Source organism: Schistocerca piceifrons, chromosome 2 (assembly GCF_021461385.2).
Source record: "Schistocerca piceifrons isolate TAMUIC-IGC-003096 chromosome 2, iqSchPice1.1, whole genome shotgun sequence".
Taxonomy (NCBI): Eukaryota; Metazoa; Arthropoda; class Insecta; order Orthoptera; family Acrididae; genus Schistocerca; species Schistocerca piceifrons.
This window is the reverse complement of record NC_060139.1, coordinates 374965426-374990032: the sequence shown is the minus strand read 5'-3', so window position 1 is coordinate 374990032 and position 24607 is coordinate 374965426. Positions and strand designations below refer to the sequence as shown.

General features: G+C 39.9%; 1 pseudogene; it reads left to right on the top strand.

Annotated features, from left to right (window-relative positions):
• The window catches only part of LOC124775409, a 362017-nt pseudogene that overhangs the window by 263525 nt on the left and 73885 nt on the right, over positions 1-24607 (top strand).

Sequence of the window (24607 nt, the reverse complement as noted above, 5' to 3'; positions counted from 1 at the left end):
GACATGGGCATGTCACTTATTTTGACAAGCTGCTGTCAATGATACAGGAAGTAATTCACGCAAGTAGCATGGTAATGAAGGCAGTAGTTTCACCTAGTTGGAAAACAATTTTTTTATTCATTTTGTGATTGGCGTCTCTTGGTGGCTATTACCAGTTTCTCCTTCCTGGAATGCAGAAATACAACGAAAGATGCAATAAAATCAAACATAATCTTTTGTCAATTATGATACTATAAATACAAATTGGAAATCAGGTATATAAAGTTATACAAATATTTACTCATAAATAAACAGTTGCCGACATATGTTATTGTGATACAGCGGGTCATAATGACAGGTGGGTGTGGGGGGGGGGGGGGAGGAGGGGGGTGGGAGCAAACTGGGGTATCTGTCCCTCGGTGGCAAATTCAGGGGGTGCCAAATACACATTCTTCAGGGGGAAGTTGTTTCACAAAGCACCTAGAATCCAGCACATGTTGGCATAATGATTGTTCGTATGATTTTGAAATGCATCCCTGTTGGCTTTTGAACATATTTTAAGTTGATATCTGAACAAAACATAGGTTGATGTTTGAATGCATGCACAGTGTATGTGATATCTCTGCCATGGGAATCCATGCTGCATCTAGAAATAAAAAAAAACTTTCCCACAAACAAAAGGCGATGGGGCTACACGAGCTGAGCCAAATAAACATGTGTGGGTGAAAACCAGTTGCTGTTTGTTTATGTGGTTGACTGGGTGTGTGATTGGTAAGTGTAGTTATAATTATTAATGAAATCCATAGATTCAGACTACGAGAGCGGAAATAAGTGACTAACAGGAATAATAGGTAAGAATGATTACATATTATCTTCTTGAGGTATCCAAGAAAATGAAATTTTGACAGAAAACTTTTGCTAGATTGCTACACTCCTAAGGGCGAGTGTACAGTCCCTGGTTAGCAGCCACTTAATTCTTTTCCCAGAGTAGTGTGGAAACACATTGTATGAACATGTAGTAATGCTTAACCAGAGACTAAATGTGGGATAACTAAACCAGTGATTCTGGCAGGACTGTGAAGTGAATCAGAGCATAAGTTTTAACAATGGCAGGAATAGTTAATGAATTGGTGATGACAAGATTGTTTGTTAGAACAAGGAAGGAGAAAAAACAGGGACATAACACAAATTATATGGAAGAACATGACAATTCCCAATTTATATTAAAATTTCATACTGCTACTACTTTTTGATCTCATGCTTGAGAAACTGGAGCATTTGAATGAAATGTAAAACTATTTTCTAACATAAAACATTTTGCTTGTAGTTGGCATAATAGGCATTTGGTATTAGTACTTAGTGAATTATATTCTGCCATGTTATTGATGTAAATGAGATAGATAAAAATGACCACTTGCGCCAAAACTGTCTCGCATATGTGGTGTATGTTACAGTTGCTGCAATATGAGACAGGCCTATTCATTTTATCTAGGCCTGTTTCATTTTATCTAGCAGACAGTCTCAAAATAGACATAATCAGTATGATAAATCACATCAGTCTTGGTTAATATGCATATTAACAGCTTTTTCGGTATTAGACAAAACGTCTTTTTGATTTTCCATGTAGCAAAATGTTTGATGAACTTTGATGAGGTAACAGATTCTTTTGCAGAAAGGAAATCACACCATGTGAAGCTTTAGCAAGATAAAGGAGGAAAAAATGCTTAGACCTACAGCTTGAAGAAATGTATACTGTCTTGCTTGTCTTATGTCTTTACCTGTTTTGTGTTTCCTATATTTAATTTTATGTGGTAATTTTCTGAAGAGTTCTTATTCTCATGGTCACAAATGATCCCATCCAGTATTAACTTGAGTCTTTTTTAACAGTGGTAGGGTGTCAAACTGGCCTACTGGGAGCAGGAGAGGCAGCACAGAACATTTTAATTTCTGCTGTCTTGAATAGAGGTTTGATGGCTTCCATTACAAAATATACATGTTTGAATTCCACAGAGCGAAGTACAGTGAATTGTGATAGAAGAATTCTGTATGATGAATCATGGCACTGCACTTTTGCACACTTAAGCCCAAATGACATGCCTTACATTTCCTCAAACAAATACATTTCATGTATCATACTCTTCTGAAGCATGTGCACTACAAAATGAACATATTTTTGAAAAATTGATTTTTTTTTTAAATCTAAAATGCTCGAGGGGGGAGAGAATAGGAGGGGAGTGGAGGTGGGGGAGGAAGGGGGCGGATACTATCAGGCTTTTGCCCCAGTTTGGAAATATCGTAGATCGAGGGCTGTATTATGATCATACATAAACTTTCCTTACAAAACACCTGAATTAGGATGCTAAATGCTTGTTTGGTCCATTCCATGTTTAAAATACAAAGCAATCAGTACAAAGAATGCTTTTCCCAAACAGCTTGTATGAAAGACAATTTGTTAAAAAACATATTTCTTTTGTTTAGTTACTATATTTATGAAAACTCAATCACCAAAAACAGTGCAATATATCCAATATGAAAACCCAAAGTTAGCTGCTGGCCACAGATGTCAACAACGAGTCTAAACCATAACCAGTAACAAGCAGAATGTATACTCAAAGTACTCCATTCTGCGCATGCACAAACTATCACCATCTAGTTCGCTTACACAGATTCACTGGAGTTTAGAAATGCTTTTTGTTTCCAAGTGCAGATAATGTGTCTACTGACCCTCTTAGTTCCACCCATTCTACTGCCAAATGACTGTCACACTAGATCCATGCCATTCATGTGGATTGTCATCTAATACCCCCTATTAGCTACTATACATATAAAAACTTTGATTTTGCCGTGTGTGTGTGTGTGTGTGTGTGTGTGTGTGTGTGTCTGTGTGTGTGTGTGTGTGTGTGTGTTTGTTTTAACCAAGTTTTACACATATGTTACTTTTTATACCTGAAGAAATACATACTGTTTTTGAATTATATCCTTTGTACCCTTAAGGATAGAGCATGAGTGTAAAATGTAAAAACATGTAAAATGTAACATGGATGTCAAATGCATTTTTTGAAAGTAGCTAGGCTGATTAATGACAGTCCTGGTGATGTTTAACCCTTAAGGATGATAATGGTTGTAGGAAGGGGTGACATAAAGTGCAACTGTGGCATGCTTGGAGCGATTTTATCCAGTTTATTTTTAAGCTATAGACATGTTGGTTTTTATTTTCCTTTGTGGTGTAATACTGGGATAACTAAATAATTGGGTAATGCTAGGTAATCAGCTAATCTGTCAATGAATTGTATATGGACATTGTGACAACATAGTAGTTTTTTGCGAGTGTGTGGAAAGATACGCAAGACAGTTCAAAACAAATGCTGAAATGGTTAATGATCTTCATTTTGTCATTGTGCATTTATCTGCAGCAGCTGAGACAGAACATCTAATATTTCTCTGTGGTTTCCTTCTCCTGTTGTTGCTGCCTCAAAAATTCCACCAACTATCTCAGAAAAATTACATCATCTGAGGGTAGGGATGAGCTGAGTAACAACCTTCTCTAGTTTTGTAGCCTGTCTGCCATTCATTCATTCCTCTGTACAGTGTGTGTGTTTTATCTCTTACCATTATGGCACAAAAAACTCTGATATTTGCCACATATATCAACATCACAATATGTTCTCAACACAACATTCTCTTGAACAAATTAAGCTCATTATGAGTCCATTCTAGGTCTTATTCGATTTCTTCTTGGAAGAAACAACAACACTATTAATAAAATCTTCTCTCATTAAAAAATGACGACCATGCCACTTGGGACACATGGAATGGTACATTAGCTTATTTGTTTGAGTTGTAAATATTTGTCATGTATTGTTGTTTTTCTGACATGTTCTACATCCTGGAGGACCTCTTCACTACGGATCAATTGGAATGAAAGTAAATCTAATCTCTAATCTAATCTTATGTCATCAATGTTCAAATTCACAGTATTAGAGTTATTTATTAGCTCACCTCCTATTGCTAATGTACTGTAAACTGTCACAGGTTCACAATTTAGAATCTCTAAGAAACAATAAAAATAGTTCATATAGCCCTAACTGCGGAGTTTTGAAAGTACTTGAACAATAGGAAGACATACTAGAAATAAGAATAATCTTCACAAGGATTTAAAATCACTTACTCTTGTACAAAAAGGTGTGTATTATTCAGGAACACACATCTCCAACAACTTGCCAGCAGCCATAAAAAGCTTAACAATCAATTAAATTCAGTTTTAGAGAAGCATAAAGGATTTATTGGTGGCCAACTCCTTCTACTCAACTGCTGAATTTCTCAGTAGAACCAACTGATTTTGTGTGTGTGAGTGTGTGTGTGTGTGTGTGTGTGTGTGTGTGTGTGTATGTGTGTGTGTGTGTGTGTGTGTGTGTGTGTCTATATATAAAGCACAATCTATCTAACTTCTGCACCATTTCAGTGCAGTAATGTATTCATTGTAAATAAGTATTGAAATAGTTCTATTATTCACTCCTGGAAATGGAAAAAAGAACACATTGACACCGGTGTGTCAGACCCACCATACTTGCTCCGGACACTGCGAGAGGGCTGTACAAGCAATGATCACACGCACAGCACAGCGGACACACCAGGAACCGCGGTGTTGGCCGTCGAATGGTGCTAGCTGCGCAGCATTTTTTCACCGCCACCGTCGGTGTCAGCCAGTTTGCCGTGGCATACGGAGCTCCATCGCAGTCTTTAACACTGGTAGCATGCCGCGACAGCATGGACGTGAACCGTATGTGCAGTTGACGGACTTTGAGCGAGGGCGTATAGTGGGCATGCGGGAGGCCGGGTGGACGTACCGCCGAATTGCTCGACACGTGGGTCGTGAGGTCTCCACAGTACATCGATGTTGTCGCCAGTGGTCGGCAGAAGGTGCATGTGTCCGTCGACCTGGGACCGGACCGCAGCGACGCACGGATGCACGCCAAGACCGTAGGATCCTACGCAGTGCCGTAGGGGACCGCACCGCCACTTCCCAGCAAATTAGGTACACTGTTGCTCCTGGGGTATCGGCGAGGACCATTCGCAACCGTCTCCATGAAGCTGGGCTACGGTCCCGCACACCGTTAGGCCGTCTTCCGCTCACGCCCCAACATCGTGCAGCCCGCCTCCAGTGGTGTTGCGACAGGCATAAATGGAGGGACGAATGGAGACGTGTCGTCTTCAGCGATGAGAGTCGCTTCTGCCTTGGTGCCAATGATGGTTGTATGCGTGTTTGGCGCCGTGCAGGTGAGCGCCACAATCAGGACTGCATACGACCGAGGCACACAGGGCCAACACCCGGCATCATGGTGTGGGGAGCGATCTCCTACACTGGCCGTACACCACTGGTGATCGTCGAGGGGACACTGAATAGTGCACAGTACATCCAAACCGTCATCGAACCCATCGTTGTACCATTCCTAGACCGGCAAGGGAACTTGCTGTTCCAACAGGACAATGCACGTCCGCATGTATCCCGTGCCACCCAACGTGCTCTAGAAGGTGTAAGTCAACTACCCTGGCCAGCAAGATCTCCGGATCTGTCCCCCATTGAGCATGTTTGGGACTGGATGAAGCGTCGTCTCACGCGGTCTGCACGTCCAGCACGAACGCTGGTCCAACTGAGGCGCCAGGTGGAAATGGCATGGCAAGCCGTTCCACAGGACTACATCCAGCATCTCTACGATCGTCTCCATGGGAGAATAGCAGCCTGCATTGCTGCGAAAGGTGGATATACACTGTACTAGTGCCGACATTGTGCATGCTCTGTTGCCTGTGTCTATGTGCCTGTGGTTCTGTCAGTGTGATCATGTGATGTATCTGACCCCAGGAATGTGTCAATAAAGTTTCCCCTTCCTGGGACAATGAATTCACGGTGTTCTTATTTCAATTTCCAGGAGTGTATGTTTATTACCTTATAAATAAAAAAACTTTTTTAAATTTTAAATTCAGTGCATTAATGCGATCTTAGTAAATGAGGGTTGTAAAATGATCCTTTCATAGCATTCATTAAAAAAAGAAAAAAACGATCATTCGACTTGGGACCTGTGGAAGGTACATTAGCTTATTTGTTTTAGTTGTTTATATTTGTCATGTATTATTGTTTTTCTGACATGTTCTACATCCTGGAAGACCTCCTCACTGTGGATCAACTGGAATGAAAGTAAACCTAATCTAAGTGATGACTTCTGTCTAATTCTGCTTCACATCTATTGTTTAATCAGTTCTATTGTTCATAATGTCATATGATGTGAGAATAGTTTGTAGTGCTTTTGATGTCTGGTGGCTCATTTCTATTTGATGAAGCACATTGCATTGCACATCTGAAGTGAGAGCTGAATGCATTGTCATATTACAGTAGTAGCTGTTTTCGTACCATACTGTTCTGCCTTTCATAGTTGGTAACTTTCTTTGTGATTCTGTAGCATTTGCATATATTTTTTCTGACCAGTTTGTATGCTACAATTTTTTTATCATTAAATGGTTCTAAATGAACAGTAAGTGTTGTAATGCTACTGCTTGCCCCTCACACAGGCCTACAATCTGCCCTTATGCGAGGGCATTTCGAAAAGTAAAGATACAATGGCTCACAGTCCTTAAATAGAACATTTATTTAGAAAACGTCAGTTACATCTTATTAACTGGATTATTTGTTATTTTTCAACATAATTCCCCCGTTATCCAAACATTTGTTAAGTCGGTGCACAAGCTTTTGTATCCCACAGTCATAGAAGGTTGCTGCCTGTTGTCAGAACCACATTTCAACTTCATCTCTGATCTCTTCATCGTCGTGGAATGATTTTCCACCAAGATGTGACTTCAGGTAACAGAAGACATGGAAGTCGGTGGGTGCAAGGACCAGACTGTGTGGCAGATGGTCCAATACGTCCCATTTGAATGGTGTGAGTAATGCTTTGGTTACGAGTGCTGTGTGAGGCCGAGCACTGTCATGAAGCAAGCGGACCCCACTTGTCAGCATTCCCCTGAGTTTGTTTTGAATTGCCATTTGAAGACATTTCAAAGTCTGGCAGTATGCAGCAGCATTAATTGTCGTTCCAGGAGGCATAAATTCCAACAGAAGAATGCCTTGTCTGTCACAAAAAGAAGCCATGATTTTCTTCGCTGAAATCGACGTTTTGCATTTCTTGGCTTTCAGTGAATTCGAATGGCGCCATTGAATTGATTGTTGCTTGGATTCAGATGTATGGTGATAAACCAGATCTCATCACCTGTCATAATGTGATCAAGGAACTCATCACTTGCTTCAGCATAGCGTGTGAGGAAGTCGAGTGCAAAGCCCATCCTTTTCTTTTTGTGTTCTTCTGTTAACAGTTTTGGAACCCAGCGTGCACACAATTTCCTGTACTCTAACTTGACAATCACAACATCATAAAGAGTTGTCGTTGACATGTCCGGTATTATCTGATGCAATTCTTTCAATGTGAGACATCTATTTGCACAAATTGCTTCCTCCGTTCTCCGAAGAAGGGCATCAGAGTTCACAGATGGTTGACCTGTTCTTTGTTCGTCATGAACATCGGTCCTACCTTCAGAGAAATGGCGACACCAATTCGTTACATTTTGTCAATTCATAATGTTCCCATAAACAGAAACAATTTCTTTGTCAATATCTGCTGGTTGCTGACCTTTTGCATGAAGAAAACATATGACAGAGCACACTTCACATTTGGTGGGATTCTGAATTGGCGCAGCCATTTTAAAGACGACCTACTCCAACCAGAAGCAACATTCAACTGCTGAACGACCGTGAGGAGAAAGCTAACGGTTCAGGGTTAACACCAGTGCTGCCAACTTGCTCGCCAAAACTCTTCTGTTCCTCTGGCGTACGGTGTATCTTTACTTTCCGAAATGCCCTTGTACATTTATGACAATGTATAATTATTTTTATATTGTTCATGAAACAAAACATGTTTCAATGGTAAATTTCTCAGAATCCTTTAACAATTAATATATAAACATGTAATATTTCATCAAAAACAAATTCCCATTCTAATTATCTACAGCAGCAATAATTGCAGTCTCAAGTCTTTATTGTTTTATACAATGAAAGGTGCCTAGTGCCCGTTGAATGCTGTAAAAGTTGCATTTGTTTGCATGATGATTATATTGTTCTCTCATCAGTTTTTTGAAATTCCTTCACCCAAGAAGATGAAGTTAATATTCCATAATTGAAGTAAATTTTCCAGAATTTTAATCAAGAACAACAGTCAACATGAGTAACTTAGATATAGGTATTTTTGATACAGTGAAGCAACTTAAATCATTTAATAAGGGCAAGGCCTCTTATATAGTTTGTGTATCTGTCAAGTTCCTTTCAGACTATGCTGCAATATACAACTGCCCACTTGTCAAAAGACCCATACCAAAAGATTGGAAAGTCACACCAATATCAAAGAAAGGAAATAGAACTAATCTGCTGAATTAGAGATCTATATCACCAATGTTGATTTGCAATAGGGTTTTGGAACATTTACTATGTTCAAACATTATGAATTACCCCAAACAAAATGATTTATTGTCAAACAACACAGATTCAGAAAATATCATTCTTGCAAAAAACAACTAGCTCTTTATTCTTGAAAAGTAATGAGTATTATCAACAGGGCATGTCAAATTGATTCTATATTTTTAGATTTCCAGAAAGCTTTTGACACTATTCCTAACAAACAACTTCTAATCGAATCACATGCCTATGGACTATCATCTCAGTTAGGCAACTGTATTTGTGATTTTCTGTCAGAAAGATCACTGTTCATAATAATCGACTGAAAGTCATCAAGTAAAACAAAAGTAATATCTGGCATTCTCCACAGAAGTATTATAGGCCCTCTGCTCATCCTGATCTACATAAATGATTTAGGAGACAGTTTGAGCACCTCTCTTAGAGTGTTTGCAGATGATTCTGTCATTTATGCTCTTATAAAATCAGGTGATCAAAACAAATTACAAAATAATTTAGTCAAGATATCTGTATGGTGCAAAAAGTGGCAATTGGCTTTAAGTAATGAAAAGTGTGAAGTCATTCACATGACCACTAAAAAAAGTCTGCTAAATTTTGGTTGCATGATAAATCACACGTATCTAGAGGCTGCAAATTCAACATTACATATAGGGAGTGCAATTGTGAATAACTTAAATTGGAACAATCGTATAGATAATGTTGTGGGGAAAGCAAACCAAAGACTGTGATTTATTGGCAGAACACTTAGAAAATGCAACTAAAGAGACTGTTGACACTATGTTGGCTGCCTTTTACTGAAATATTGCTGTGTGGTGTGGGATCCGCATTAGATGGCACTGACAGAAGACATCGTAGAAATTTAAAGAAGGGGAGCTCATTTTGTATTACTGCAAAATATGGGAGAAAGCACCATGGATATGATATGCAACTTGAGGTGGCAGTCATTAAAACAAAGGCATTTTTTGCTGTGGCAGTATCTTTTCATATAATTTCAATCACTAACATTCTCATCTGAATGCAAAAATATTTTGTTAGCACCCGCCTGCATAGGGAGAAATGATAATTGTAGTTACATAATATAAATCAGAGCTTGCACAGAATGATTGAAGTGCTAATTTTTCCTATGCTCTGTTCGAGACTGGAACAGTAGAGAAACAACTTGAAGGTGAGTCAATGAATCATCTGCCAGACACTTAACTGTAAACTGCAGAGTCATTATGTTAGTGTAGATATGGATGTAGATTTTATGAAATTTATGTTAACATATTTTATTATGGAGGTTCATTATTATTCCCAGTTCCATTACACAATGATATTAGTGCAAGTTGAAAAGACATCACAAATGTGTATACATGCAATGAAACTATTGTGTATCATGATGGGTACTAAAGAGACATATTGTGTACTTCTAATAGTGCCATGGATATGATACATTATACTATCTGTTACATTATATTGCACACTAAAATTTTCTGTATCTTGTACCTTTTTATCCCTTTGCCCTTTTGGGGTGTGAGATGTAGTATCCTAAAACACACAGTAGATTATCCAGGTATTAAAACTTCCTGGCAGATTAAAACTGTGTGCCAGACTGAGACTTGAACTCAGGACCTTTGCCATTCATGGGCAAGTGCTTTACCGATTGAGCTACCCAAGCACGACTGTTGACCCATCCTCACAGCTTCACTTCTGCCAGTATCTTATTTCCTATCTTCTAGACTTCACAGAAGCTCTCCTGCAGAACTAGCACTCCTGGAGTGCTAGTTCTGCAAGTTTCACAGGACAGCTTCTGTGAAGTTTGGAAAGTATGAGATGAGGTACTGGCAGAAGTGAAGCTGTGAGGACCTGTTGTGAGTCATGCTTGAGTAGCTCACCAGTAGAGCACTTACCCGCAAAAGGCAAGGGTCCCAGATTTGAATCTCAGCCCAGCACACACTTTTAATCTGCCAGGAAGTTTCATATTAGTGCACACTCAGCTGCAGAGTGAAAATTTCATTCTAGAAATACCCAAGAATTTATTATATGACATAGACTTAAATATGTCAAGTGAATTCAGATATGGATCTTGGTTTCTTCTAAATGATCATTGGCTTCACAACAGGTTTTATGTAGATGGTTTATGCCAAAGATGTTTCCTGCACCATTTAGCTACTGGAGTGAACTAGTGGGACTACCACATATCAGTTTGAGATTTGCAACTGTGATGCCAAGACAGTATTTATTCTAGATTGTTCCTGGATGTGCGACCTTATGTTTCTAGTGTATTTGTATTTAGTGAGAAGTCTACATAGTGTACCATGTCTTAATTTTTGCCTTTCAAGAGCATCAAAGCAATCATTAAAATGACTGATTTTAGAGTATAATACATTGCCTAGAACACTCTTATTTTCAGCAATTTAGTACTGAGTAGACATTTTCATTTTCTAATATCCAGAAAAATCCACTATTTTTCTCATCAACTTTTCCAGTAACACAAGTATAAAAGTCTATTACTGCATCCACACAGGTGTCAGTACTGCCTGTATTGCTGAGGAGCGTTATCCAGGGTCACTGTCTTGAGATTTCAGCAAAGAACTGTTTGTTATTTCTCACAGTTTTTTTTTTTTTTTTTCATTTGTGTCACCTAGTAAAAGTGAACCAACTCTACTCTATGCTGTCACAATTGCTCAAGGCGTGGTGGCTTCAGAGGAACAAAATCATCTATCGGAACCAAATTTACTGCCCAGTGATGGATAGTGTGAAGGAATGTCTAGCAGACAGCATTTTAGATGTAAAAATGGTATAACATGAGTAAACAGTGCAACAAAATCTGGCACTGATCATCCCCAGTGAAGGCTAGAAGACAATGGAAGAACATATCTGGGCTCCATGTTGAGCATTTCCAGGCAGCTCCAAATTTAGCACTCTCCTGGGAGGTTGTGCAAAGCAAAAACAACTGCATTCAATAGGATAACTAAATGTATACTCTGAATATAATAGAGGGAAATGTTCCACGTGGGAAAAATATATCTAAACACAGAGAAGATGTGACTTACCAAACGAAAGCGCTGGTAGGTTGATAGACACACAAACAAACACAAACATACACATTTGTGTCTGCTTGTGTCTGCGTATGTGTGGATGGATATGTGTGTGTATGCGAGTGTATACCTGTCCTTTTTTCCCCCTAAGGTAAGTCTTTCCGCTCCCGGGATTGGAATGACTCCTTACCGTCTCCCTTAAAACCCACATCCTTTCGTCTTTCCCTCTCCTTCCCTCTTTCCTGATGAAGCAGTCGTTGGTTGCGAAAGCTAGAATTTTGTGTGTATGTTTGTGTTTGTTTGTGTGTCTATCAACCTGCCAGCGCTTTCGTTTGGTAAGTCACATCTTCTCTGTTTTTAGATAAATGTATACTCTGATACGGAGTTTTCACACCAATATTGTAATAACCACATGATTATTTAAGATTAGCACTTGAATTTTTCTTGTAGCAGGCCAGATACTATTAGAGGAACTGTTTACTAGAACATTTGTTGAATTTTTGCAGCTTTATTGTGAATCTTGATTTGTGCCAAAGACAACAAGTGTAGAGAAATAGAAAACCCCTAGTGGAACATTTACATCTATTAACTTATTTGTTCTATAAAAAATTATGTAGAAAAATAACAACTCATATACAGTTATAAGCAGTTGAATTGGAGATAGCTGCTGTGTTGTAGAGAGGGAGAAAAGGTCGGGGGAGGGGAGGTCTCCTGTCATCATGGCAGGTGGCATAGTTCAGTATGTTACATACCTGTTGCTGCAACACTCAGGTGCCAGATAGGCAAGATGTCTTGTCTGACAAAGGTGTCTGCTGTGAAATAAAATACAAGATACTGTTTTTGTTTATTTTACTTGACTTTTTATTCAAAATATAGGTTCCTTATGAGTCAATACACAACTAGAAGCACTGTAAAAATTACTTGAAACAATTCTGATAATGAGCCACTGAAATTTCTTACAGTCTTCTGGGTACCTGGAATTGTGTCAAAATGCTCCTTTCACTGCCATATTCAGTTCAGGCACTTTTGAGCATTTTCCTCAACTCGAATTTTCAGTTGTGCTCCTGGATGTGGATAATCTTCAGTGCTCCCTCCCTGATTACAAAACTTTGCATACCACTTAAAAATATCTTCACAACTCATTATTTCACTACCATGAAGAGTTTGATTAATTTCAAAAGTGTCTGTGGCACTTTTACCCAGTTCAAAACAGTGTAGTGTTCTTCAATATTATAAAAAGAATAGACTGCTACTTACCATAAAGATGACATGTTGAGGTGCAGACAGGCACAATGGAATGACTGTTACACATTGAGCTTTTAGCCAAAGCCTTCTTCCAAAAGGGGAAAACACACACATTCACACAAGCAAGCACACCTCACTCACACATGACTAATATCTCCAGCCAGAGTGTGACTGTGTGGTGTTGACAGAAATAGCAATCTGGAGTATGGCAGAGAATGGGGAGAGAGAGCAGAATATGGGTGGGGAAAGAGAAGTCAATGTAGCCTGGCAGAGTGTGCAGGGACTAGATGGTGGCTAGACAAGGCTGTCACGTGCAGTGTTGGGAGGATGTAGGAGGAGGAGGAGGAGGGGGGGATGGGGAGTGGGAAAGGAGAGGGGTAGAGAAGGGTAAAAGACTAGCAGGTGCATTGGCATAGAGCCATGCACAATGAGAGTGAGAAGACTTGAATTGGGAGAAGGTGATAGGATGGAAGGGTGGAAACTGTTGGTTGGAGGGTTTTGGGACAGTAAATTAGCAAAGGTTGAGGCTATGATGATTTTGGCAATGGAGAATGTGTAATAAGGATAATTCCCATCTGCAGCGTTCAGAAAAGATGTTGGTGGAGTAGGGATCCAGATGATCCGGGTTGTGAAGCAGCCATTGAACTCAAGCATGTTATGTTCAGCTGCATGCTATGCAAGGATTATCCACTTTGCTCTTGGCCACAGTTTGGTCGTGGGGATTAATCCTGTTGGACAGCCAGTTGGTAATCGTCCCAATATAAAAAAAGCTGTTCTGTCTCTCATGACCTCAATCGTGACGGGACATTAAACACAGTCCTCCTTCCTTTCTTTCATAAAAAGCTGTGCAATGATTGCAGCAGAGCTGGTATATAACATGACTGCTTTCACAGGTGGCCCAGCCTCTGGTGGGATAGGTTAAGCATGTAACAGAACTGGAATAGGAAGTGGTGGGTGGGTAGATGTGGTACTCTTGCACCTGGTCTTACATAGGGATATGATCCCTGTGCCAAGGGGTTTGGATTTGGAGTGGCATAGGGATGTCATGGAGGTTGGGTGGGCAAAGGAAAACCACTTTAGGAGCTATGAGAAGTATATTTGGTAGGATATCTGTAATTTAAGGGCATGATCATAGATAACCATGGCCCTGATGAAGAATGTTGTGCAGTTTTTCCAGTACGCGGTGGCACTGATTCTTGCTGGGTGGTAGGAGGATTGGGGATGTGTGGGGATATGACACAGGAAATTTGCAGATTAGGTCTGGGGGTAGTGGTTGTCTCTGAAGGACTTTGTGTGGCCTCCAGCATACTGGGCAAGGGAGTTCTTGCCACTGCAGATATACCGTCCCAAGGTGGTCAGGTTGTATGGGAGAAGTGGATAGGAGAGAAGGTGTTGAGGTTGTAAAAGAATGAGGATAGGATGTCATGGCCCATATTCTTGCCATGGATTTGTTCTCATGTTGCTCCATTGCTCGTATCATGACTGTAGTACAGGACATACTGTTAAGTTCAGTTATTACAAGCAGTCTATGATGCCAGTGCTCTTAAATTAAAATGGAAAGTAGTCTCAATATTGCAGTAGTTAATTCATGCTTCCATTCACAGATGGCATTAACAGTAATGCAAAAATAAAATCAGTCACCTTTCCTGTGGGACGGCCATGTAAAAGAGCATTTTATCACAAGTAGATCATGACTGCCCATCTCATGGAACATTACATCTGCAAGGTGTTGGGCTCTTTAAGTGGCACTGCTGCATGGTTCTAATGTGAGAACATCAATTTAAAGATACTCAGAGCCATCAGACTAAATAGCCAAGAACAACAAACAAAAATTCTTGCTGCAAGGTATTCAAGATGTTGCCCAACTTATGGACCATTGTTGTTTATGGGGCACAGAAATTTGCATGAGTGCAAGACCACTGCCATTGAACACTATAATCATAGAAAAAATTTGTCTAGAATCAATGTAAAGAAATAACTGATGTATTCTCTGGGATCTGTCATCATTTATCAGAACCAAATGAGACAGGTAATTACTGACCAATTATATACATCTGTTTGCTTTCCTGCAGCATTTGTAGGTAACCTGTAACTTTGGCAAGATGATGAATCTTCCTATAATTCCCAAGTAATGAATTATATGTTGATTAAGTAATGCTCCATGGACATGAGGGTGTTTGTGAGGCCACCAGATCACATGCACTCTGTCCTATTGGCTGTATCTAGGAGGCCACTGAGCAAGATGTGCAAGCCTTGTGCCCATCTCTAAACTACATGGTGGTTTAGTACCTGTGGGTCAAGACAGCACCCCCTTCCGATGGTGTCCCTGCCATGAGGCATTACCACTGTCATTAGGGCAGAATGGGATGCTTCACACTACTAGGTGGATGTCTGATTGAGTTTCCAGTGAATAGAGTAGTGCAGGTCATTACTAATTTTAACATCACTTGTTTTCTAAATTTTTAGTCAATGTAATGATTAATCTGAAGTTGTATCCAAGCAAGTTTTGAGATTCATTGTACCATTTAGAAGATAAATCATGCATCTACTCATAACAATGAAGGTTCCACTGGTACAATTTCATTCTGTATTATAATATGGAATCAGGTTTCCATGTAAATATGTACAGAAATGACATTTTCTAATAATTTTACTATTTATTCTGTAGACTTTGATCAACATACCAATGTCTTATAACATTATTTGTTTCCAGATTCTGATGACATTACCTTTGACACACCTATTCTACTAAGTGGCAGTACATTTTATCATCTACAAATTGAAACTGAGGAAAGGTATGTAACAACATCTGAAATAATGTTATGTGTGTGGTGAAATTATAAAGTAATTGTCGCTCTTTGAGAAGTAATAAAAGTAAAGGATGACAATTATTGAACTGTATGAAATAAAATCATCAAAACTTCTGAATGGTTTGCATTACGATGTTCAGACTGCACGGTTGGCTGCAGTGCATGATGGAGATTAGTATGCGCTTGTGTATGTGCCTTATTGTTGTCGGCCATTTGCATGTAAAGATATCATGGTACAGCGTGCATGAGCATATAGTGCTTGTGAAGGCCTACTATGCAAGCAACCACAGCTCAACTGTGGCTCAAAGGAAGTTTGCAACGGAGGTCAAGCTGATGTCAACCAGTTGAAGTGTGCTCATAGTCAAGAACGGATAGTGATCATGATGACAGTGTTGGCAATGTTGGTTGTCCAAAAAGGGTGAAAATTCCAGAAAACATTGAGCAAAGATATGCTGTGTTTCAAACCTGCCACAGGAAATCGATCAGACTAGCTGCGCAACAGGTGGGAGTCTACCAGAGGACACTGTGACAAATTTTTGTTGAAGACCTGCATCTCTTCCCATACAAAATTCAAGCCCATCAGGCATTAAACCCCAGGGCCATGGAACAGCAGTTGTGTTTGTTTGCCCAACACTATTGCCCACAGAACTGACAAACAGGACGTTGATGTGAGTATGATTTGGTTTAGTGACAAAGCCCACTTTCATTTGGATGGATTCATTGGCGCATTTGGGGGACCGAGAATCTTCATTTTTACAAGCAAGAAGTCTCTTCACTGTCAACAGATGACTGTGTGGTGTGCAAAGTCCAGTCAGGGAATAATCGATGCGATATTCCTTGATAGTAAGGTGACTACTGAAAGGTACGTAAAGGTTTTGGAAGATGATTTCATCCCCATTATCGAAAGTGACCCTGATTTCAACAAGATGTGGTTCATGCAAGACAGAGCTCAACCCCATTGAAGCAGGAGAGTGTTTGATGTCCTGGAGGAGCACTTTTAGGATTGCATTCTGGCTCTGGGTTACCCAGAGGCCACTGAACGGGCCTTGATTGGCCACCATATTCTCCGGATCTGAACACATGTAACTACTTTTTGGTGGGCTATATTAAAGACAAGGTGTACAGCAATAACCCCAAAACCATTGCTGAGCTGGAGACAGCCATTTAGGAGATCATCAACAGCAACAATGCTCCGACACTTCAGCGGGTCATGCAAAATTTCGCTATTCGTCTGCTCCACATCATCACTAATAATGGCAAGCACATCAAACATGTCATAACCTAAATCCAAATACCTGTAGTGATGTACATAGTCTTCATGGGCTTGCCGCCAGATCACATTGTGCAAATTCCACAATATTTCCTCGGAGAAACTGTCCAACATCGTCAGGTGGTTCAACTTTGCTGGTGGCTAGTTATGACTGATGGTATCTGCACATCAATGCCCCATTTCTAGAACATGTGTGCAAAGACTACACAGGCGTGGAAATCATGAATGTGCAATGATTTGCAGATAGGTGGTGCCATACTCAAATGCCATCTGCCGAAAATCGCAGAGCGGGTCTCCTGCTCGTGCGCTGTATGCTGTGTTAACTAACAATGTGGCCAGCCATTACTCACTATAGACCACACTAGACAAATGTTATGATGGTTCTATTATCAAAAAAATTTTGATTTTTGCATCATGATTTATGAGCAGCCAATGCACTGTTCCAGGCTGATGAAGGGTTCCAGGCTGTGTCAGTTGAAATCTCGCATCCCTGTTGATGAGATTATCAGCTGTATGGATATGTATTTCTTCCTTAAAGATGCAATCCCAAAAAGATGATGCGAGGGATAAAACTTCCGTCTTTTCATAACTCATGTGATGTCCTGTATTCAGTGTTCCACAATTGCCGACTTTTCTGGTTGACAAAGGCGTGAATAACGCTGATGTTCATCGTAGTGTTCTTGCACAGTGCAACATGTCTGGCCTATATATGCCACCCTACATTGACAAGGAATCTTGTACACACCACATTTCCTCAGGCCAAGGTCATTCTTAACCAAACCCAACAGGTTTCTCAGTTTTGCATATGGTTGAAAAACACACTTAAAGCCATATCTTTCGAGGACTGTTCCTATTCTTGATGACATGGCATCAAAATATGGCATAAAGGCCAAAGTGGTGGATATCGTCATATCTTCATTCTGCTCCACAGATTGAACTCGCTTGGACCTGAATGCATTATATACCTGTCTCTCAGAATAACCATTTTATCCCTGGCATCATATTTCTGGTTCAAAATGGTTCAAATGGCTCTGAGCACTATGGGACTTAACATCTATGGTCATCAGTCCCCTAGAACTTAGAACTACTTAAACCTAACTAACCTAAGGACAGCACACAACACCCAGCCATCACGAGGCAGAGAAAATCCCTGACCCCGCCGGGAATTGAACCCGGGAACCCGGGCGTGGGAAGCGAGAACGCTACCCCACGACCACGAGATGCAGGCCATCTTTCTGGAATTGTGTCTTTAAGGAAGCAATAAATATTCATACTGCCGATAATCTCATGAACAGGGGTGCGGGATTTCAACTGAGCACAGTCTGGAATGCTGCATTGGCTGCTATAAAATCACGACATGAAAATCAAGATTTTTCGATAACAGAACCATCATAACATTGGTTTAGTATGGTCTTTAGTGAGTACTGTCTGGCTGCATTGTTAGTTAATGCAGCATACAGCGCGCACGCAGTAGAGCCACTCTGTGATTTTCAGCAGAGGGCGTTTGAATATAGCACCATCTATCTGCAAATCATTGCGCATGCATGATTTCTGTGCCTGCACGTTCTTCCTGTGCATGTTCTAAAAATGATGTGTTGATGTACGGATACCGTCAGTTGTACCTAGCCACCAGCAAGGTTGAACCACCTAAAGATGTCTGACAGTTGCTCCAAGGAAATTGTGGAACTTGCACAATGTTTTCTGGCAGCAAACCCATGAAGACTATTTAAAATATATCCACTGGAAAAGCTTGAAGAGTCATCTGTAGCAATGTTTACATGTTGAATAAAATATGTGCATGCCATAGTTTGTAATTGATTTATGTTTTGTTTTTTTATCATATAGTTCAATAATTGTCACCCTGTATAAGTTCTCAAGGCACATATGAAATTTGCACTTTTTCTTAGCTACATATTCAGAATTTAGTGTGATATGACTGGTCAAAGGAAACAGAGTGTGAAGTTTAATGAATCATGAATAGAAAGAAGCCATGTACAGAGGTCAAAAATAAATATGAAGGTTTAACATCATTGTACAGAAACAAGCTATGCAGGGGGCATCATAATTAATAGCATACAAGAATATAATTAAAAGTACACAATACTAGAAGCAAAAAATTCTTAGTAAACATAGGTCTGCAAATGGGCTGTTTGAGAGATAATTGCAACTTTATGTCTACCAGCCACTATTGATGTGATTCTGTGTAAACAGGGAACGTTAGTCAATGGTGCAGTCTTTGTTTACATTTTTGAGATGTGGAGTTGTAAACAGAATGGATACAGCTGTGCAGCACACAGTCAGAATTCTACTCATGTCAGTTGTTTGCGGAGCATGAACTGTGTTGTATGAGTGCTGATGGTAACATGGAACATTATACACACATCAAAAAAAAGTTTTCCATCACCTCGGTTCCGAGAGTTCTGGAACCTGTACAGAAAATTGGAAGAGAGATCAACATAAACGTCATTTCTGTCCTTTTTATTGCTCATTAAAACTGCACATTGCATATTGGACCACTATACAGCGAGACCTTCAGAGGTGGTGGTCCAGATTGCTGTACACACTGGTACCTCTAATACCCAGTAGCATGTCCTCTTGCATTGATACATGCCTGTATTTGTAATGGCATACTATCCACAAGTTCATCAAGGCACTGTTGATCCAGATTGCCCCACTCCTCAACAGCGATTCGGCGTAGATCCCTCAGAGTTCTTGGTGGGTCATGTCATCCACAAACAGCCCTTTTAAATCTATCCCAGGCATGTCCAATAGGGTTCATGTTTGGAGAACATGCTGGCCACTCTAGTAGAGGCCGTTATTCTGAAGGAAGTCATTCACAAGGTGTGCACAATGGAGGCACAAATTGTCATCTATGAAGACGAGCGCCTTGCCAATATGCTACTGATATGGTTGCACTATCGGTCGGAGGATGGCATTCACATATATTGTACAGCTGTTACGGCGCCTTTCGTGACCACCAGCAGCATACTTTGGCCCCACATAATGCCCCCCCAAACCAGCAGGGAACCTCTGCCTTGCTACACTTGCTGGACAGAGTGTCTAAGGCATTTAGCCTGAACGGGTTGCCTCAAAACTTGCAGGAGAGCTTCTGTAAAGTTTAGAAGGTAGGAGTCGAAGTACTGGCAGAAGTAAAGCTGTGAGGACGGGGTGTGAGTTGTGCTCAGGTAGCTCAGTTGGTAGAGCACTTGCCCGCGGAAGGCAAAGGTCCCGAGTTCGAGTCTCAGTCCGGCACACAGTTTTAATCTGCCAGAAAGTTCCTTATCAGCGCACACTCCGCTGCAGAGTGAAAATCTCATTCAGGTATTGAAGTGTTTTATGCTGGCGTTGAATTAATAACAACAGTGCAACACATCTGAACATGAGGTTCTCATGAAAAGTGATCATCCAAGAACACATTTACCAGTTATGAAGTCAGTCTTCTGCTATGAAATATTACTTCATATTTGATAATAGTAATAGATAATGTGTGCACCACTTTTTTGTGATGAACAAAGCTCCAATAATAAAGTGGAAAAAGCAGATATTTTGCTCTGGGTAGAAACCAATGTTTCATTTATAAAGTTGAATGTAGCATGTATAAGGCAAAGTTAATGGAACTTGTAATGTTGTACAAGTCAAATTATCCATGCTGCCAGGCTGACAAACTGGCAAATGCTGAAGGACATAATTTGATCAGGCTTCCACCATATCAAGCTCATTTAAATCTGACTGAGACTACATGGGCCTATGTGAATAGTAATGTGGCAAAAAATAACAAGAAGTTTACACTCAGTGAGCCTGAAATGCTGACAAAAGAAGCCATAGCAAATGTTACATTACAGGACTAGTCTTGAGTTGTCAGACATACCAAGAAGGTAGTCGAGGAGACAGATTAATGAAGGACTGTGGCGAGTTTTGAGTAAATGTAACTTGTCTTGTTGCCATGTTAAAATCTGCTTCTTTTGCCAAAACACAGCAGAGTTTACAAAAATTCATGTCACTATCATTCTAATGCCATTGAAATTGTGACAGAATCCTGAAACAGTATAATATTAAACTAGCAACTGAGGGCAAGACAGGTCAATAGTTTATGAAAAAGCTTATTCTCAGCACAAAAAAGCAACATGTAACTTCTTCATTTATATTATTGTAAAATTCACAGCAATTCTCATTTCACCAGCAATTGATGGTCCTTAAAAATTACATTACTTCAGTGAAAAAAATTGTAGTTGGTTAAATGTCGTGGTAGATAACAACAGTTCCTCATATTAATTATATGGCAAAATACTCTCCTCTTTGCGTGCTGTCATTTGCCACGATAGCAAGACTGGAGACAAATTGCAATACCCACAGCACCAAAAGCAAATTCATAGTTGTAGTAACACTGTTCACGTTTACGTCGCGCTTCACTTAGAGTAGACCAGGACTGTGTCCTAGGCACCCCCGATGTTAACTGACTGGGCACGGCCCGTGCTGCCTGAGTTGTTGTTGTTGTTACGCCGGCAGAGGTCGCATCCGAATTCTCGCGTGCCCTCTGGTGGATGGGACTCTACTTGTGGCAACTACCGTCCGTGACGCGCCGTGCCGATGTGCGTCTCCCGCGATCTTTCCGGTGGCTACTGCAAGAGTGATCATTATTTTTCACTGAAAACTTTAAGAATTTCTTGCAGTAGTTTATCTACCATCAGAAAATAACAATTACTATGATCATTAGCGATATGATACACAGTTCATCATGAAGCTGACAACTTAATCCATAAGATGTGTGAGAAGCAGAGATTACTACTGAATAATTTCTTTAATATCATTTGAGAAAGATCACAGATCAGCCAACTTGTGTGACTTGCTGTTCATGCAGTCAAGTGAGCCAGCCAGGTTCTGTGCCAAGTACGCCTGACATTATCATCTCCTGCTGATGCACTCAGACCATGCTGGCAACTATGCTTCCGTCCACTTGCTCTGTACTGAACTGTCAGAAGTTGTAACTATTTTAAGCACACTATAGGCTCCAACCCACATCCTGTGCATGAGTTTCCACTGAATATGTGGTTAGGGGTACTAGGTGATCATCTTAGTGGTCTGTATGTGATACAAACAAATTCAGTGGGAGTTACCTTCAGTTACTGTGGCATCATCTGGCAGGATTGCTTAGAGCAACACCGGAGGATGTGGTACATGCATGATGGAGCTCTGGCACATTTTGCTGCTATGATGAGATGACATCTAACACAGCAATATGGCAAAAGATGGATAGGGCAAGAAGGACCTGTACCACAGTCTCCAAGATCACCTGATCTGATTCCCATGGATTTCTGTGTTTGGGGCAACCTTAAAGGTGCTTTTCTCTATGAGTACAGTCATGTAACTGTTGTCATGTCCATTCAGAACATGTGCGCTTCTACCATAGTATATCTAATAACATTTCTTAATTTTGTGCAGTATTATTACCTTTTCCTAACTGAGATGACATTTACACAGAATTAAGTCAGTAACCATAAAGTCTCAGTTATCTCGCAAACCACAAAGGCACAGTTAATCTCTCAAACAGTTCATTTATGGATCTATGTTTTCTGAGACTTCCTGCTTCTAGTATCATGTACTTTCAATTGTATGTATTTAAGCCATTAATTCTAAAACACTACTCTTTGAAGAAATATCTGACGTTGTTTTCGGTTGCAGAGAAGGGGTGAGTTAGGGAATTCACATATGATTATTTGGCCATTGAACTGATAACTATTCAGGTCATGACAAAATTAAACCATTTAAGGAGTTAGTGAGTGTAAAATCAGTTCATTTGATTATCACTGAAACAAATGCTCATACATAGAGCCATAAAATTATTAAGGCTCTTGAAGTCTTGAGGCTGCAGTGAAATAGTACATTTAACAGTCATTCAGATTGCTGTGTTTGTTTCTTTCCACATTTCCAAACTCACCACAATGCTCAGACTTGGCTCAGCAAATGTTTGTAATTGAGTTTCTTGAGGTGCGAAGTTTGAGCAGTTATTCAGTTTTTTAAATGTGAAACGCATTAAATCTATTGAAATTCATCGAAAATTGATAGAAAAAATGTTCAGAAGTGATATAGGCCACTTATAGCTGGTGCATTCACAGTGATGAAAGAAATGAAAACCTTCAAACACTGACAACACAGTCACTAATGTTGGACAGATCATGCAAGATCAGAGAATCAGTGTGCTGAACTTTGCATATTGGTATGTGTGATTTCTCAAAGGGTCATTCATATGATTAACTGAAAATATAGACTTATGTGTGGGCATAATGGCAACATACAGGCTCTCCGCACAAACTTTTTGCATTTGATTACTATGGTGTCAAAACCTGAGACCAAACAGCAGTCACATGAGTTGTGACATTTATTTGTGCACAAACTGCAAAAGTTCAAGCAAATACAGCCAAGGGATTCTGAACTAGAGAGGAGACATCATGAGAAAGTTCATAAATCTTCTCCACACAAACATTCACATTCACATTGCTCATCAAAAACGTCACTCTCTAATAACAAAAACAACAACCCACTCTCCCACTCTATAATCGAGACTTGCCACCCAGTGACTCCTACTTGTTTCGAAAATGAAAAGAACATTTGCTTGGGAGGTGTTTCAGCAATTATGACAAATCAAAATGCTCCTCGACTGGAGGCAACAAGCTGGTATGACAAGAACACACAAAAATTGCCCTAGCTCCTGCAAAAATGTATCAACCAAAATGGCAATGCCGTAGGAAAATAGACATATGCTCAAGCTTTAACATAACTATTGAAAATATAAGAATGTTTCAGTCAGTCTGAGAACATTTTAGAGATGGTTAACTAACACCAGTGGTAAGCACTACAAGAAATACATTGTACTTGACACAAATACAGACATTCAAAATTTTGAGAATGGTCATTCCAAGACCAGTTAAGAAACTCATTACTTCCTTCAGTATGTGCTCCTCAAAATAAACATGATAACCAAAATTGGAAGGATTCAGCCTTATGTGTCAGTGGCAGTTTATCAATAGTCGTTCTTCCCATGCATGATCCATGACAGGTGGAGGGAGGAAACCGACAGTGGCACAGTATGTATCATCTGACACGTTAACAGGATTGTAAAGTATGGCTCTAATAGTATAAACAATGTTGCTTTGCTGTAGAAGAGAGCCAAGATTGTTCAAACCACAAATTTGTGTGTCAGGGTGAGAGTTTTTCAGCTGATAGTATAAAAAAGCTTGCTAAAGTGTATCCATACTTTTCTCATTGTTCTGTCTCACAGCCAATGTTTTCTTTTTCGTTAATTCAATCAGTGGTTCCCATAATGAAGGAGGACATACAGTCAAGTAGAATAAGTCGAATATATTAACAACAGAGAAGTGTGAGGATGGTTTGATAAGTTTGATAAAAAATGTTTGTTTCACAAACAGCACACTTTACTTCTCAAGGTAGTCTCCTTAGAGGGATATGCACCTAGTACAGCAATCCTCCAGCTTTTTCAACCCAATGGAAAAAAAAAAAAAAAATGTTTCATCAAACTCTGCAAAATACTCGTTGACTGAAAATATCACTTCCTCATTTGATGAAAATTTCTTCCCAGCAAGGCTAAGTTTCAAGTTAGGGAAAAAGAAGAAGTCACTTTGGGCTAAGTCTGGTGAATAAGGTGGATTAGGAACCAATTCAAAACCAAATTTGTGCATTTACACCATTGTTATTGCCAATATGCGGAATGGCACATATTCTAGTGAAAGAGCACTTTTTTATATGCCAGCCTTGG